At 37.4% G+C, this 15,681-nt stretch overlaps 1 pseudogene; it reads left to right on the top strand.

The window, feature by feature from the left end:
- Positions 1–333: 333 nt before the first annotated feature.
- On the top strand, positions 334–15,073 carry LOC109053873 (annotated as a pseudogene).
- The last annotated feature ends 608 nt before the right edge of the window (positions 15,074–15,681 follow it).

Genomic DNA, 15,681 nt, shown 5'->3' on the forward strand with positions numbered 1-15,681 from the left:
AACATTAAAAATCGTACTGTTCCTAAACTTTTGACTGGTAGTGTATGTATATGTTTTCGCTATCACAGTACTTTGCGATTACTGAATAAGTTACGCAGAGTCTAAAAAACACAACTTTGAAATTATTAGATTTAAAATATTAAACAAAACAAACAGGGCTGAGCTTGATAAGGCGCCCAGCGCCCCCCAGAGGAGAAAAAAACTTTCTTAGTTTATTTCGCAAATCACAGAATGTATTACATTCAAATAAGACACGATGCAAACGATTATTCAAAGTATAAATTAAAGCAGCATAAATCAGTAAAAGAACATGTGGCCCGGCGGAAGCGCCCTGAAGTCACGTGACGAGCGGCAGTAACGTGACTCTCTGGAGGAACGGGAAGTTCGTGATTCTCAGTGCAGCTGTTACAACTCTGTTCTCTCAAGAAGAGACGCCGCGCGCTCCGGTAGAAGAGGCTGAAGTCAATCTTTGTCGCTGTTCTGTCATCCGGTAAGTTTGCAGATCATAGCTGATGTTTGCACTGCTGTTTTCTCTACCGGTCACATTGTTTGAAACATATTCTGTAACGTTATTAGCGTTACCCCGCCAGTTTGGACTCTTTCAGCGGTATCGAAACTTTAATCTGCACATCATCAATCAATACCCTTTGCTTGTTGCTGTTCGTGGTGTTTTATAGCGTCAGGGAAACGAAAATGAAACTTTGTGTCATGCATTATGCAAATAAACAAGCAGCCAAAAGTATATCAGATACAGTGATATAGTGTACACGGAAGAATTGTAATAAGTTTGATTGTAATAAGTTTCTCATTAAAACAGCATGTCCTGTAATGCAGCGGTATTCCTCTAGAAAGAGGAACTGTAGCCCAGATTTGTATTTCCCTGTATTTCATCAGTCATTTATTCAGAAATCACGCGCTTGATTTGTTCAGGCTCGGTTCAGTATCCTGAGATTCTGCCCTGTTTCAGATCTTGTGCAGTTATGTGTCCGTCTGCTAGTGCTAGTGATAAGCTGTCAAAAGCCTTCGATGATGCATCATGTGATTAAAATCATATCACGTGATCTAGATGTCGCCTCACAAGTCGAACACGAAACAGCAAGTGTTTCAGAAATATTTTACATACTGTAACAGATCACCTTATCTTTAGCATGTTAAGTTCACTTCAATGTCTCTGCCTCATCGTGGATTAATTCATTAAGGTCACATATTCCATGTTGTCCCTCAATTAAAAGGAGCTCAGCATAACTGCATAAAAATTCAATTTCAGTTCAAAAAAAAAAAAAAACAGTAATTTTTTCACTAAATTTGATAATACAACATAAACAAAAAGACATTACATACATAAAATATACATGATTACAAAAGTAGGCCAACACATTTCAGATGTTATTACAATAGTTTAAATATTGCAAACACAAATTATTCATATTGAGTTAGCCTATATAATTATTTATCACCTTGTTTTTAAACATTTTCTTAAATGCACAAAGTTAATTAAATGGTTTTAATTCCTTATCACAATTATTCCATAGGTTCACCCCTTCGATAGATATACATCTATTTTTTTAATATTAGTTCTTGCCCTTATTTCTTTTTTTTAACATAAGCTATCCATTCCTCTTAGTTTATACTGGCTTTCTTATTGCGAACAACCTCTGGATACAATTTGGAAGTAAATTATTATATACTTTATACATTATCTGTGTGTGCACTGTAGAAATCAACTAAATCAACAAATTTTATAGATTTTCATTTATAGTTTTTAATGGTGTTTTTTTGTTGGTTATTTGTTTGTTTGTTTTTGAGTTGCTTATTGCTCTCTTTTGTAACATACTATATATTGAATTTAGATTGGATCAATACGTATGCATACATAATAATACTACAAAAATAGGTTTTGTTTAAAATACATTATTAAGTTAATTCAAATATATTGATGATGTAGTTGGACACTGCTCGTGTGATTTTACAGTCACTTTCTGAATTGCTGTAGGTGACATTAAGAAGCATGTAAAGTCCCTCCGAGAGGAACACACACTCATGCTCACACGCTTTCTGACTCAAAGCAGAAGAGGAAGTGCCATGTCCCGTCACACAAGAATCGTTCCCGGCTCAGAAGAAGCCAGTCTTGCGGTTTGATGGTGTGACCTGTGTGTGTTTCAGGTCATGGGCTCTCTGTTCCGCAGTGAGGAGGTCTGTCTGGTACAGCTCTTCCTCCAGACGGGATCGGCCTACAACTGTGTCAGTGAACTGGGAGAGCTGGGAATCGTGGAGTTCAGAGACGTGAGAGAATTTCTGCTCTCTTTTATTGGTGTTCGTTGTGCCCTTGCCTCACATTGGCTTTGTCACAAAGAGGATACTGACACATCTTTGTTTGAAATCTTCATCTCAGCTCAATCCAAATGTGAACGCGTTCCAGAGGAAGTTTGTGAACGAAGTGAGGAGATGTGAGGAACTGGAGAAGACCTTTGGTGAGTCTGTCCCTCCTCCACTCCCATGATCCCGTGCTCCTTCTCTCTGTACATGGCTGCAGTCATCAGTACACGTTATTCCCAAGAGAACAACGCTTGTCTGGAAAACATTCATCTAAATATAAACGCTTCCTGCTTTGGAGCAGTTTGTTATCAGCTGATGTCATTTAGTCCATGCATCTGTTAAAACAAATGTTAAACAATAGCCAAATATCTGTGTAGTTTGTGGCTATTTCTTTTCTAAAATGTGTGTCAGTAGGTAATGCAGTAATTTATTGCTGATTAATGTATATGCAAATAACATTACACCAATAATAGCAATAGTGATAGATTTGGAGAAAAAGCAATCCCATGTCAAGATTAGTGCTGGGACGTTAAAAAAAAAATTATATATATATAAACAATTACTTTACATTATAATATTTCACAATATTACTGTATTTGTGATCAAATAGATGCAGCCTTGGTGAGAATAAGAGATTTATTATAGTCATAATTCACCCAAAAATGAAAATATGCTCTTAATTTACTAACCCTCAGGCCTTTCATGTAAGTTTTTTCATCAATGGCTCGTCCTGATGATATTTTGAGGTCATATGAAGCAAAACGATTGGTCTGTGCAAGAAGCTGAACATTATTTACATTATTAACTGAAATCCAGAGCCTTAGGCAGTGGGGAAATCTGATTCTTTTCCACAAACTTTTTGGTTCTTTTGGAACTGGTTCATGATTGCGAAATCAAGCAGTGACGTAATGTAACGTATTCCTGTATATTATTAAAGAACCCAATAATGATGTTAAACATGAATGTTTTACATGTATATAGTATGAGGGTAAAGTGAAGCTCTCACCTTTTTATACAGTGCTGTTTTATGTTGACTTGAAGGTTTTTAAACAGTCCCTTTCTTGGTTCCAGTGCTGTTGGAACAGGAGATCCTTCGCAGTCTCTCTCAGAAACTGCAGCCCCCCATCCCGACCCCTCCGGCCCCTCAGCCCAGAGAACTCCTCACCATTGAGGAGGAGAGCGAGCGCTTGGCCCGAGAGCTCAGGGAGGTTTGTAACTTCGTGTACTGTTTCCATGCGAACACGTTTTATGTCTGTTTGTGGTTAAAAACTACATGAAATCAAAACTGACCCTATTTGCTTTCTTGATCTTTATTTGCTTTCTTAAAGGGATAGTACACCCAAAATGAAAACCCTATGTCTGTTTGTGGTTAAAAACTACATGAAATCAAAACTGATGTAAACCGCTATGAGGTTCTTATGAAGTTTTACAGTTTGGAATGGGAATGATGCGCCAAATGAATCAAATGGTTGCGTAGCCTACTACAAAGGTCCGAGAGACTGCAAACAATGACATGTGAAATAAAACGTCATCATGTATTAAAGAAGAGTATGATTAAGTGCTGGAAACAAATGGGCACAGAACGGTAACAAACTCAGATACAGTCACTATGTGCAAACTGTACATCAAGGGGATGTTTAGACTATGAAAGAAGAAACGTTGTATTTGATTACATTTAACTTTCATTTAGACCTTCAGACGCTTTCTATCTCTATCGTTTAGCAGACGCTTTTATCCAAAGCAACTTACAAATGAGGACTCAATCAAAATCAACAAAAGAGCAATTGTTGATTACCAACATTCTTCAAAAGTCTTCATTTTTGTTTGATGGAAAACAGAAACTCATACAGATTTGGAATAACTTGAGGACGAATTAATGATGGAAATTTTCATTTTGGGTGAATACCCCTTTAACTGTAAAAGTCTTTCCAGAATCCCGAAAAAAATATCACAAGTCCCAAAAAATATTATGGCAGCACAACTGTTTCCAACATTGATTATAAATCCGCATATTAGAATGATTTGTGCTTTCCTGTACTAGCTTGTCTAGTCACATTGCAATAATTATTTCCAATATTACTGTCATTTTTATTTCCCTTATTGTTATATGCAAACTTTCCACAGTGTATTATACTGTAGTGTGTGTGGTGTGTGTTCTAGTGATTTTTTGTATTTGTTTATTTTCATGTTTATGCTTTCATTGTTTGTGTTTTTTTTTATGTAAGGTTTGTGTTGTTTTTTTTTTTAGTGTTGTGTAAGTTTGTTTTTTAATGGCTGTTGTGTCAGTACAGAGGGATTATCATTTATGTCACTTAGCAGACGTTTTTAAAGCAGACACATTCACTCACAGCCTCACAGGTAGGAAACTGCACTTTTACTGTCATGGAGGAACTGCACTTTACTGTCACAGTCTGGTTCATGTGTGCACTGTTAATGTTAATGCGTCAGTAGACCCCGCTGGTGTCGTCCAGTTTGTTGATTTCGAGCCGGTGGCTCTGGCAGAGAACCGGCAGGACGTCAGGCTGAGCTTTGTGGCCGGCGTGGTTCATCCGTGGAAAGTTCCCGCCTTCGAGAGGCTGCTGTGGCGTGCATGTCGTGGTTACATCATTGTGGACTTTCATGAGATGGAGGAAAAACTTGAACATCCTGATTCTGTGAGTCCTAAAGCATTAAGAAACATTATTAAGCTCTTGCATAACCAAATGATGATTACATGTTAAGTTGGGTTGAATGTACAATAGACAGGATTTTAGTGTTTTATTAGATTGTAAGAACATATACAGATTTTTTAAATTTGGTGAGACAATTTAGTGTTTTTTTTTTTTTCTCTAGGGTGAGGAGGTGCAATGGACTGTATTTTTAATCTCGTTCTGGGGAGATCAGATCGGTCAGAAAGTGAAGAAGATCTGTGACTGGTAGGTGATCTGGTTCTGGGGGTTTTGCAGGAAGGTCAAGGGTCGGGGTTCCCACAGTCCTGAAAAGCCTGGACATTTAAACAGTGTGATGATTTCCAGACCGAAGATCTAGTCACGGAAATTAAGTTCTTAAAAATTGTCATGGAAAAGTCATAGAAATTTCTTCAGTTTATATGTGACCCTGGACCACAAAACCAGTCATAAGGGTCAATTTGTAATTCGTAGAAGCTGAATAAATAAGCTTTCCATTGATGTATGATTTGTTAGGATTGGACAACATTTGACCGAGATACAACTATTTGAAAATCTGAGGGTACAAAAAAAAATCAAAATATTGAGAAAATCACCTTTAAAGTTGCCCAATGAAGTCCTTAGCAATGCATATTACTAATCAAAAATTAAGTTTTGATATATTTATGGTAGGAAATTTACTTAATATCATCATGGAACGTGATCTTTACTTAACATCCTAATGATTTTTGGCATAGAAGTAAAATTGATAATTTTGACCCATACAATGTATTTTTGACTATTGCTACAAATATTGCCATATATGTGAATATAATATACACATGTTTTTCTAGTTATGCTCAATGCTGAAGTATTTCTTTGGCTATGCATTGTTTTTGATTTTCTCTCACAAGGGGATCTCTATAAAATTATATTTAAAATTCCTTATCCACTCATCTGCAATTGAAAAAAAAAACATGGAATATTTATAAACCTTGTGGAAACCTTTTCCTGATGTGTTGTGGGAAATTATGAGTATTTCATGTGTATGTTTTCCTTTTTTAACAGTCTGTCATCAAGATTAGAAGTGAGAGAGTTGATTTGAAGTGAAAGGTCTTTGATCATTTTTTTCAAATACTTAAAAAAATGACTTTAGAGTAAACATTGTAATAAATGATAATTGAATTAAATTTTATTATTAAGTTTGTTTAGTCATTTATTAGTTAGGAGTGTCATTTCAACATTTTAATTGAGTACAATTAATTTGATTCGAAAACAAATTCATTAAAAAGTGCTTACACGTATAATAATGACCTAGACTTGTTAAGTTAATTTGATAAAGATGGTGTTAGAAGTTCACAGGCAGCACATCTGGCCAAGATCAGGGTGCAAAATATAACCAAACCATTTTAAAAAACTTGTAATGTTCAAGCCATTGGTTAATTTTTATACAAAATGTTCTGTGTAGAAGTAGTTAAATATGCGCAGGACTGTTGTATTGTGCTAAAATCAGTCTGTGAACAGGTGAAATCTTCCTTTTGATTCAGTTTTCTGCTATGTTTTACGTGCACGCAGCTTCCACACACAAACATTCCCCTACCCTGAGAACCAGGCAGAGAGAGAGGAGACGCTTAACGGACTCCGAGGAAGAATCGAGGACATCAGATCAGTACGTTTAATCAATCACAGTTAATTTTTTTCACTTTCACTTTTGCAAACATTTGAAACTTCTAATGCATAGATCATAGGATGTTAATAACTGGTGAGAATGTTCGGTTTGCAGTTAGAACACACACAGTGTTGCTGTGCTCCGTCTCTGAGCTCCTCACCGTGGTTCTGTGCTCCTCTGTGGCTGTAGGTCATGGGTGAGACGGAGCAGTACATGCAGCAGCTGCTGGTGCGAGCGCTGGCCCGTCTGCCCGAGTGGATTGTGCAGGTTCAGAAGTGTAAGGCCGTGCAGACAGTGCTGAATCTCTGCAGCCCATCGGTCACCGATAAGTGCCTGATCGCAGAAGCCTGGTGCCCCGTGAGCCAGCTGCCCGCCCTGCAGAGCGCCCTGAGAGAGGGAGGGGTGAGCATCCACTGTCACAACACCCCTGTGGCTGTCAGGAAGAGCTCATAGTTACATAGTAACACACTGATGAATATGACTGGAATGGAATGCTAGTATACTGTACAGTATATTCTGCATGCTGTTTTTTTTGGCTTAAAGGGATAGTTCACCCAAAAATGAAAATGTTGATGTTTATCTGCTTACCCCCAGGGCATCCAAGATGTAGGTGACTTTGTTTCTTCAGTAGAACACAAATGATGATTTTTAACTCCAACCGTTGCTGTCTCTCAGTCGTATAATGCATGGCAATGGTAACAAAATCTATGAGAGTAAAAAAACATGCACAGACAAATCCAAATTAAACCCTGCGGCTCATGACGATACATTGATTTGTAAAGACACAACGATTGGTCTCTGCAAGAAACTGAACAGTATTTATATTGTTTTTTTACCTCTGATTCATGCAGTGTCCGAACTGTTAGAACTCTTGTGAACGCGCTTCACAGCAGCCTGCATCATATTCTTCTACTTCTTGCATGCTTTGTGGCGGATCGCAGACTTATAAGTGCATTACCATCACCATCATCTCTCAAGAGGACCATTGACACTCTATCTACAATCTCAGTTAGGAGTGTTAGTGGTCCACTTAAGAGATAGGTGGCAGTAATGCACCGTTCTAACAGTTCGGACATTGCGTGAATCAGAGGTAAAAAAACAATATTAATACTGTTCAGTTTCTTGCACAGACTAATCGTTTTGTGTCTTTACACATCAATGTATCGTCATGAGCCGCAGGGTTTAATTTGGATTTGTCTGTGCATGTTTTTTGTTTTTTTAACTCTCATAAATTTTGTTACCATTGCCATGCATTATACGACTGAGAGACAGCAACGGTTGGAGTTAAAAATCATAATTTGTTTTCTCCTGAAGAAACAAAGTTACCTACATCTTGGATGCCCTGGGGGTAAGCAGATAAACATCAAATTTTCAGTTTTGGGTGAACTATCCCTTTAACGTTTGGGGTATCTTGATATCACTTCATTTGTCACACTGGAATGCAAGGTCAGGTTGAGCACATTGTATTGTGGGAAACATTAATCCACACGCTCTGCTTTATTGTATATTGCAGATGAAATGGATACTGGGTAACACTTAAAATAAGGTAAAAATAAGGTTCCATTAGTTAACATGAACTAAAAAAAAAAATAAAAAAAACTCCTATAATAGACCTGAGCTAACATTAGTTGTATTTTTATTAACAAACATTAACATCGATTGATAAAAGATGTTAAAAATTTATTTCTTAGTTTTGATTGGTTTTTTGTTTATGGGTTATTGTTGTTTGATGTTTTATTGGATGGTGGATGTTCTTTAATTAATTTTGATATTTTTGGAAGGATGTAAATTCAAAGATGTAAAAACGCTCTTCCTGATATCGAAATGAAGAAACTAGAAATGAGAAGAAGAAATGGTAACACTTTAGTTTAGGGACCAGTTCTCACTACTAACTTGTTGCTTATTAGCATACACATTACTAGCATACTTAATGTTTTATTCTGCATGACCATATTTCAGATCCCTTACTCCATACCTAAACTTACTAAATATGAATAAGCAGCATATTAATGTTTTATTCTGCATGACCATATTTCAGATCCCTTACTCCATACCTAAACTTACTAAATATGAATAAGCACACTAAATTTGTTTTTTAATGAAATGAATATTAGCTTTTATTATTATTTCATATAAATTTGTTTTTAATGAAACCCCAGATTTATTATGGTGCAATCACACCTAATATAACAGGACATGATATATTAAAGTTATAATTATTTTGCGTGTCTTTGGATTGTGGGGGACACTGGAAGAACATGTAAACTCCACACAGGAAGGCCTCTTAATATGTCAAACCTGTCTTTCTCTCTCAGAGGAAGAGCGGCAGTAGTGTGGACTCCTTCTTCAACCGCTTGCCGGCCACCACGTCTCCCCCCACAGTCTTCCCCACCAACTCCTTCACCGCAGGATTCCAGAACATAGTTGATGCTTATGGAGTGGCGAGCTACAGGGAGATGAACCCAGGTGACACACACCACTGGCTGCCAGGAGTTTAAAACAAGCTTGACTCCATTCTCATGCATCTTTTACTGTCTGCTTCCACTTGTCTGTAGCTGTCTACACCATCATCACCTTTCCCTTCCTGTTTGCGGTCATGTTCGGGGACGTTGGACATGGTCTTCTGATGACACTGGTGGCTCTCTGGATGGTTCTGGAGGAGAAAGATCCAAAACTGAGGAAAAATACCAATGAAGTAAAAATGAGACACATGCACACATTTTGGTTTTGTTGAACACTCTAGTAACTGGTGTTTTTGATGCTGGAATTTTACAGTACCGTATACAATAAAAATATCAATATTTGATAAACATTAAGGCCATAAAATTTGAACTAAGTTAATACAATATGTGAACCTGGAGCACAAAACCCCTCTTAAGTCGCTGGGGTATATTTTTAGCAATAGCCAAAAAACCATTGTATGGGTCAAAATTATTGATTTTTCTTTTATGCCAAAAATATTTCGTAAAGTTCATGTTCCATGAAAATATTTTGTAAATTTCCTACCATAAATATATCAAAACTTAATTTTTGATTAGTAATATGCATTGCTAAGAACTTCATTTGGACAACTTTAAAGGTGATTTTCTCAGAATTTAGAATTTTTTTATTTTATTTTTTTTTGCACCCTCAGATTACAGATTTTCAAATAGTTGCATCTCAGCCAAATATTGTCCTCCTAACAAACCATACATCAATGGAAAGCTTATTTCAGCTTTCAGATGATGTATAAATCTCAATTTTAAAAAATTGACCCTTGCTCTGAGGATTACATGATGATGATGATGATGATGATGATGATGATAATAATAATGTTCTTAATATTTTTCTCATTTTACATAGAAGAAGAACAGTATTATTATTATTATTATTGTAATACTTGTAACTTCACTATTAAATAAAAAATAACTTATAATTAACACACTTATGAAATATTATCACTTAACACTTTAGCAGTAAAATTCTAACACTTATGACTTAATTTCTTCACTTACTCCCCTGAACTAGCTAGTCAAGGTCTTCAGGATCACTAGGGCTGCGTTCCACTTCACATTTAGACTCGCATACTTCCCTAAGTACTCCCCCTCAGAGAAATCCCTGCCGCCGTTTTGAAGTGTGTTGCACTTCGTGAAGTGTATGAGGGAGGTTTACATGTACAGACCCTCAACCCCTAAGTCTACTTCTTATCTACACTTCAGGCTGCTACATATACCGCAATGCAGCATGATTGCGACGCCACCGCAAATCACATTTAATTCACCTCCACTCCAACTCTATGATATAAGAATTATAATTATGCAAACATGAAAATAAAGCACAGCCGCTGTGCATTACGTCACCAAATGCACATGCAGAGATGGAGACGATTGGTGTTTTTACAGCATTTGTATGCATGTCCTGATTTCTCGGGGTCTCTTGTGGGTCAGATCTGGCAGATGATGTTTGGAGGACGATATCTCATTTTGTTGATGGGGCTGTTTTCTATCTATACTGGAGCCATCTACAACGAGTGTTTCAGCCGGGGCCTCAGCACCTTCTCATCAGGATGGCACGTCCGGCCAAATGCTGAATACTACAACTGGACGTACGACACACACACACACACATATTCATCATAAGGCCAAATATATTGCATATGAAGTTCTGAAAGTCTCTCTCTGTGTCTGTGTGTAGTGAGGAGACTTTCAGAAGTAATCGGTATCTGTCGCTGGACCCCAATGTCACTGACGTTTTCACTGGTCCTTATCCTTTCGGCATTGATCCGGTAAGTCCTGTGGAAATGACACTGCATACCCTTTTCTGCTGTTATTTATTTTGATGGTTCGACCCAAGAGTGATACTTTTCCTCCATTGTGGTGGTGTAAAAAAATCCTGAATGATAACTGATTCTTTATCTCCCTCAGATCTGGGGTCTGGCCAATAATCATCTGACGTTCCTCAACAGCTATAAGATGAAGATGTCTGTCATTATTGGAGTCATACACATGACCTTTGGTGTGTGTTTATCCGTATTCAACTACATGTGAGTATGTTTTCTTTGCTGTTCTTGAGGATTTCTTCATTTGGTTACTTTTAAGTTTTAAATGGATCATGAACTGCTTTTTTATTTTATAATGTTTCCTGCGGTATACTTGGATCAAACACTGTCATAATTTAGAAATAAAAGACCATTTCATTGATTTTACCCTGATTTTAGCCACTAAAACACTCACAGTTAACAGGGTGGCTTACATTTTCTGGCATTGCTGTTCAGTGTCTGAACTGATAATTCTAAAACGGAGAGTTCCGGTCCTTGATTCTGATTGGCTGAGCCATGTTCAGAGCTGTTCTAAATTACTCTACAAACATACACCTTTGTTTACTTCTGTGTGTTGCTCAGCAACCACTTTGTTGGAACCACAACTGTTTCTGAGGAACTATATTGTTTGGTGGAAGAATACTGTTTTTATTAATATCATTACACATTATTTGCTCTGTTTTATTCTCTGAAACCTTATTACGTATATGGAATAACCATTGTATAAAAGCAATAATCCCTGTGAAGCCGTGGTTTACAGTGAATTTATTACAGCTAAGGGGGTTTTAGGTTTTACTCCGCTCCACGTCGTGCCTAACAACACCCCTTAGCTGTTATAAATTCACTGTAACCCACGGCTTCTTGGGGCTTATTACTTTATTCTGGTTTTCTACTTAAAAAAAATCAAAAAGCATGCAAATGTTATTAGCATTTGAACCATGGATCATAAAACTCCACGAAGTCTCCACTCACTTTCTCTGTTTGTCCTGCTGCGTAGACACTTCAGAGAGATCAGCAGTGTGTTTCTGGTGCTGATCCCGGAGCTGTGTTTCATGCTGTGTCTGTTTGGATACCTGATCTTCATGGTCATCTATAAGTGGGTGGTGTACGGCCCCATGACCTCCGACTCTGCTCCCAGCATCCTCATCCACTTCATAGACATGTTTCTGTTTACTGAGAATAAGGACAACAAGCCTCTCTATACAGGCCAGGTGTGTACTTCTAATGATGTCATCTTTGAGGGAGTATCACAAAACCAGACATTTGACACTCTACGGTCTGTTAGGGACTTGGGTTGCGTCTGAAAATGGTGATGTCAGGATAATAGTTTATGATTTGTCTCAATATGGTTTATTAAACAGAAGTGATGTGACAGTTTCTTTGCATCTTGCACCAGTTTCCTCTCAAGTTTCCAGCTCTCCCCCAGCATTATTAATCAGGCGCAACATAAAATGAACCGACCTGCCCATCTCTGTGTGTCTGTAGATGGTCGTGCAGAAGGTTCTGGTGATTGTGGCGGTGTTGTCTGTTCCTGTGCTGCTCCTGGGGAAGCCAATGCATGAATACATCACACACAGGAGGAAGAGACCTCAGCTTTCAGTGAGCGATCCTTCTGCGTTTATGTACTAAAGTGTTCGGGAATGGACCGGTGTACATTTTTTTTTGTTTTTGTTTGTGTGTGTCTTCCGTAGGGAGATAGACGTCCACTGCTAGCAGAAAATGGCTCTGTAAATGCTCACCACGACGAGATGGATGCAAGAGGAGGAGGAGAAGAGGAGGTAAGAGGGAAAAATAAAAAATGCACCATAGAAAGTCATGCAACTTGTTATGTATAAATATAAAAGCGACTTGCATGGCATTGAAGGTACATATTTGATCGGTTCTTTCCTTGGGAATCAAACCCATGGTCTTGCCATTGCTAGCATCTATTCCTCTGAAGTCATACGATAGCTTTCTGTCACAAACATACAAAGTCATATAGGTTTGGGAGCACATTAGGACAAGTCCCTCGGATTTGCCATTTTTGATATCCTCTCAATTTTTGTTTTCTGTCTTTCCATCTGCCATTGTTTGTAAGGAGTTTGATACAGCGAACGTGTTCATGCACCAGGCCATTCACACCATCGAGTATTGTCTGGGGTGCATCTCTAACACGGCCTCGTACCTGCGGCTCTGGGCCCTCAGCCTGGCTCACGCCCGTAAGTGCTCTCACGCGTGTTTCACGGCTGCCGGCATTACTGAGGAGCATCTTGTCATGTTGCGTGTGTGTTTTTCAGAGTTATCTGAGGTGCTGTGGTCAATGGTGATGAGTATCTCCTTCAGGCAGCTCAGTTATGTGGGCTCTATTATCATGGTGGTTATATTTGCTGCCTTTGCTGTGCTAACCGTATCTATCCTGCTTGTCATGGAAGGCCTGTCAGCTTTCCTGCACGCACTTCGACTTCACTGGTGAGAGAAACATACACACACACACACACACACACACACCTCTTAACATCACACTGAGTCTTAAACTAAACTAAGCTATTTGCAATCTGCAATCCTTGCCATTACAGATGCTTTTATTTTTTAGAATTTTGTGTTTGGAATAAGACATTTTATATTACATGTATACTCATAAAAATATTCTGACCTAAACTTAAGATTTATGTATTTGAATTGCATTTACTCTTTCCATTCATTTGGATTACACAGATTTAACATAAAGTAAAAAAAAAATATGATGCATATTTTAAATGACAGACAGATATGCATCAGATTAGGAATATTAGTTAACATGAAAACAGTGTAATCCAGATTCATGGAATTGTAGGGTTGTCAAAAAATGAAATGCATTTATGGTGGAACAGTTTATTGAACCTTTAGACAAAATTGGTTTAAAAATTAAGATGAAGTTTGGATTGTTTTGTAAATCAGTGAAATCTTTATAACAGTATACCGGACTACTTACATAAACACATATAAATACCAGTTATCACTCGATATCTCACAATAATGTCTTAAGAAATACATTTCTGTACCACAACCTGAACGCATACATTTTTACAATTATGCTAAAAAGCCTTTTTTAAATTGTTCTATAAATCAGACGACAGAAGGCACGTATTAGAATATGTACAACATTGTTTCAGCAGCGCATTAATGATAATTTAGAGGCCTTAGAAATGTGCTTATCAAAAATAATATGGTAAGACACTAAAAAAAGAAATGTGATTATCAAACATGATACAGTAGGCTTCATGTAAGTTATCTAGAGATTCAGGCTCTTTCTGTGTCTATTTACACATTTACTTGTATTGTTATTGATTTTTGAATTCACTCTCTCTCTCTCTCTCTCTCTGTGTATTTTTAGGGTTGGTTTTACAGTGGAACAGGCTACAAGCTCACTCCATTTAACTTCTCATCAGAAATTGGAGCTTTCTCTCTAAAGTGACCCGTGAACCTCCTCTAGTAGTCTTGGGAGTAAAGAGAATGAAGTGATTTTGCTGGGGGCACAGAGCACATTTTAAACTGTCATTGAAACATCTTTCGTTTTCTTTTATATTTTAGCTTGACTGCTACTGGGCGAAAAGCTGGACCTGTAAAATCAAATATGAAAAATGTTTTAACACTCTATTATGGATCCATATCTCTGACACTATGCAACATTATCTCTGAAACCATATCTGAGTACATGGCAACATTTTACTTGATTGAACATGATTTTTTTTTAAATTGAAGTCTTGAGCCCACATAAAATAAGTTATTTTAATTAATGCTCCATAATCAGGTGTATCTGTGAGCAGCGGTCGTCCATCATGATGACAGCTATCTAATTATGGTTTAATGCTGCAAGTACAGACAGTTTGTACACTTATGAAATAATTTAGCAATAAATTGCAAGAATAAATACACTTAATAAAGTACAATCAGAATGTTTTCACCCAGTGACCTCCCAACATAAAATTAAAATCGATTTTCAGCTTGTTAATCAATAGCTTTGATTTACAGCATTGTTCAAAGGGAATAATCTGCTGTCCAGGTGTTCTTTTATTGTTGATTTTCTACTATTAAACTGAAACTTTGTTTTAATTATGATGCTGAAAGTCAAGCATCATAGTGGTACCCGCTGATCAATAAAGACCAAAGCCTTTCAATACCGAAAAATGCCATGTTTATGTGTAATGTGTATTATTGACTGCCAGTCACAAAAATATCACATTTTACACAGAAGAGTGAGCAATTGTGCACGTGATTTTGATTTGTGCTCTAGTTAACTTGATGCAGTGAATGTCAGTGATGCAGAAAACAGGTGTGAGGACATATGAAGTGGTCCTCACTATTTGAAAGACCCTTAATTAAGCTAAAAGCTGTTTTGTTTGTGAAGGGCTCATTAAAATAGTGGAAAATAGTGTGATATAAAATATAAATGAAGCCAAGTGAATTTGTCTATTTTGCTGAATCCCTCAGTCACACAGATGTTTTTTTATGACTATGCACACATTCATAGCTCCTGTAGAGTGCGGTGTGCGTCTCTGATGTCATGTCCTACTTGCGAGAAGAAGAACGGACGTTACGTAGAAGAAATAAACGGTGGGCGGTGGCGAGAAACACAAACATAAGCTCTGTCTTTATATGAGGGAAATAAATTTATTTTTGTTCTCCGGACTGTAAAAACTACCCAACATGGTTCAAGAATCTCATGTACTGAGGTGTTTTTCCTGTCAAGCCTTTCAAGTACAGCAGGTAACTTTTTCATGTCTTTTAGTTCAGAA

This window comes from Cyprinus carpio, chromosome A14, assembly GCF_018340385.1.
Source record: "Cyprinus carpio isolate SPL01 chromosome A14, ASM1834038v1, whole genome shotgun sequence".
NCBI classification, from domain to species: Eukaryota; Metazoa; Chordata; class Actinopteri; order Cypriniformes; family Cyprinidae; genus Cyprinus; species Cyprinus carpio.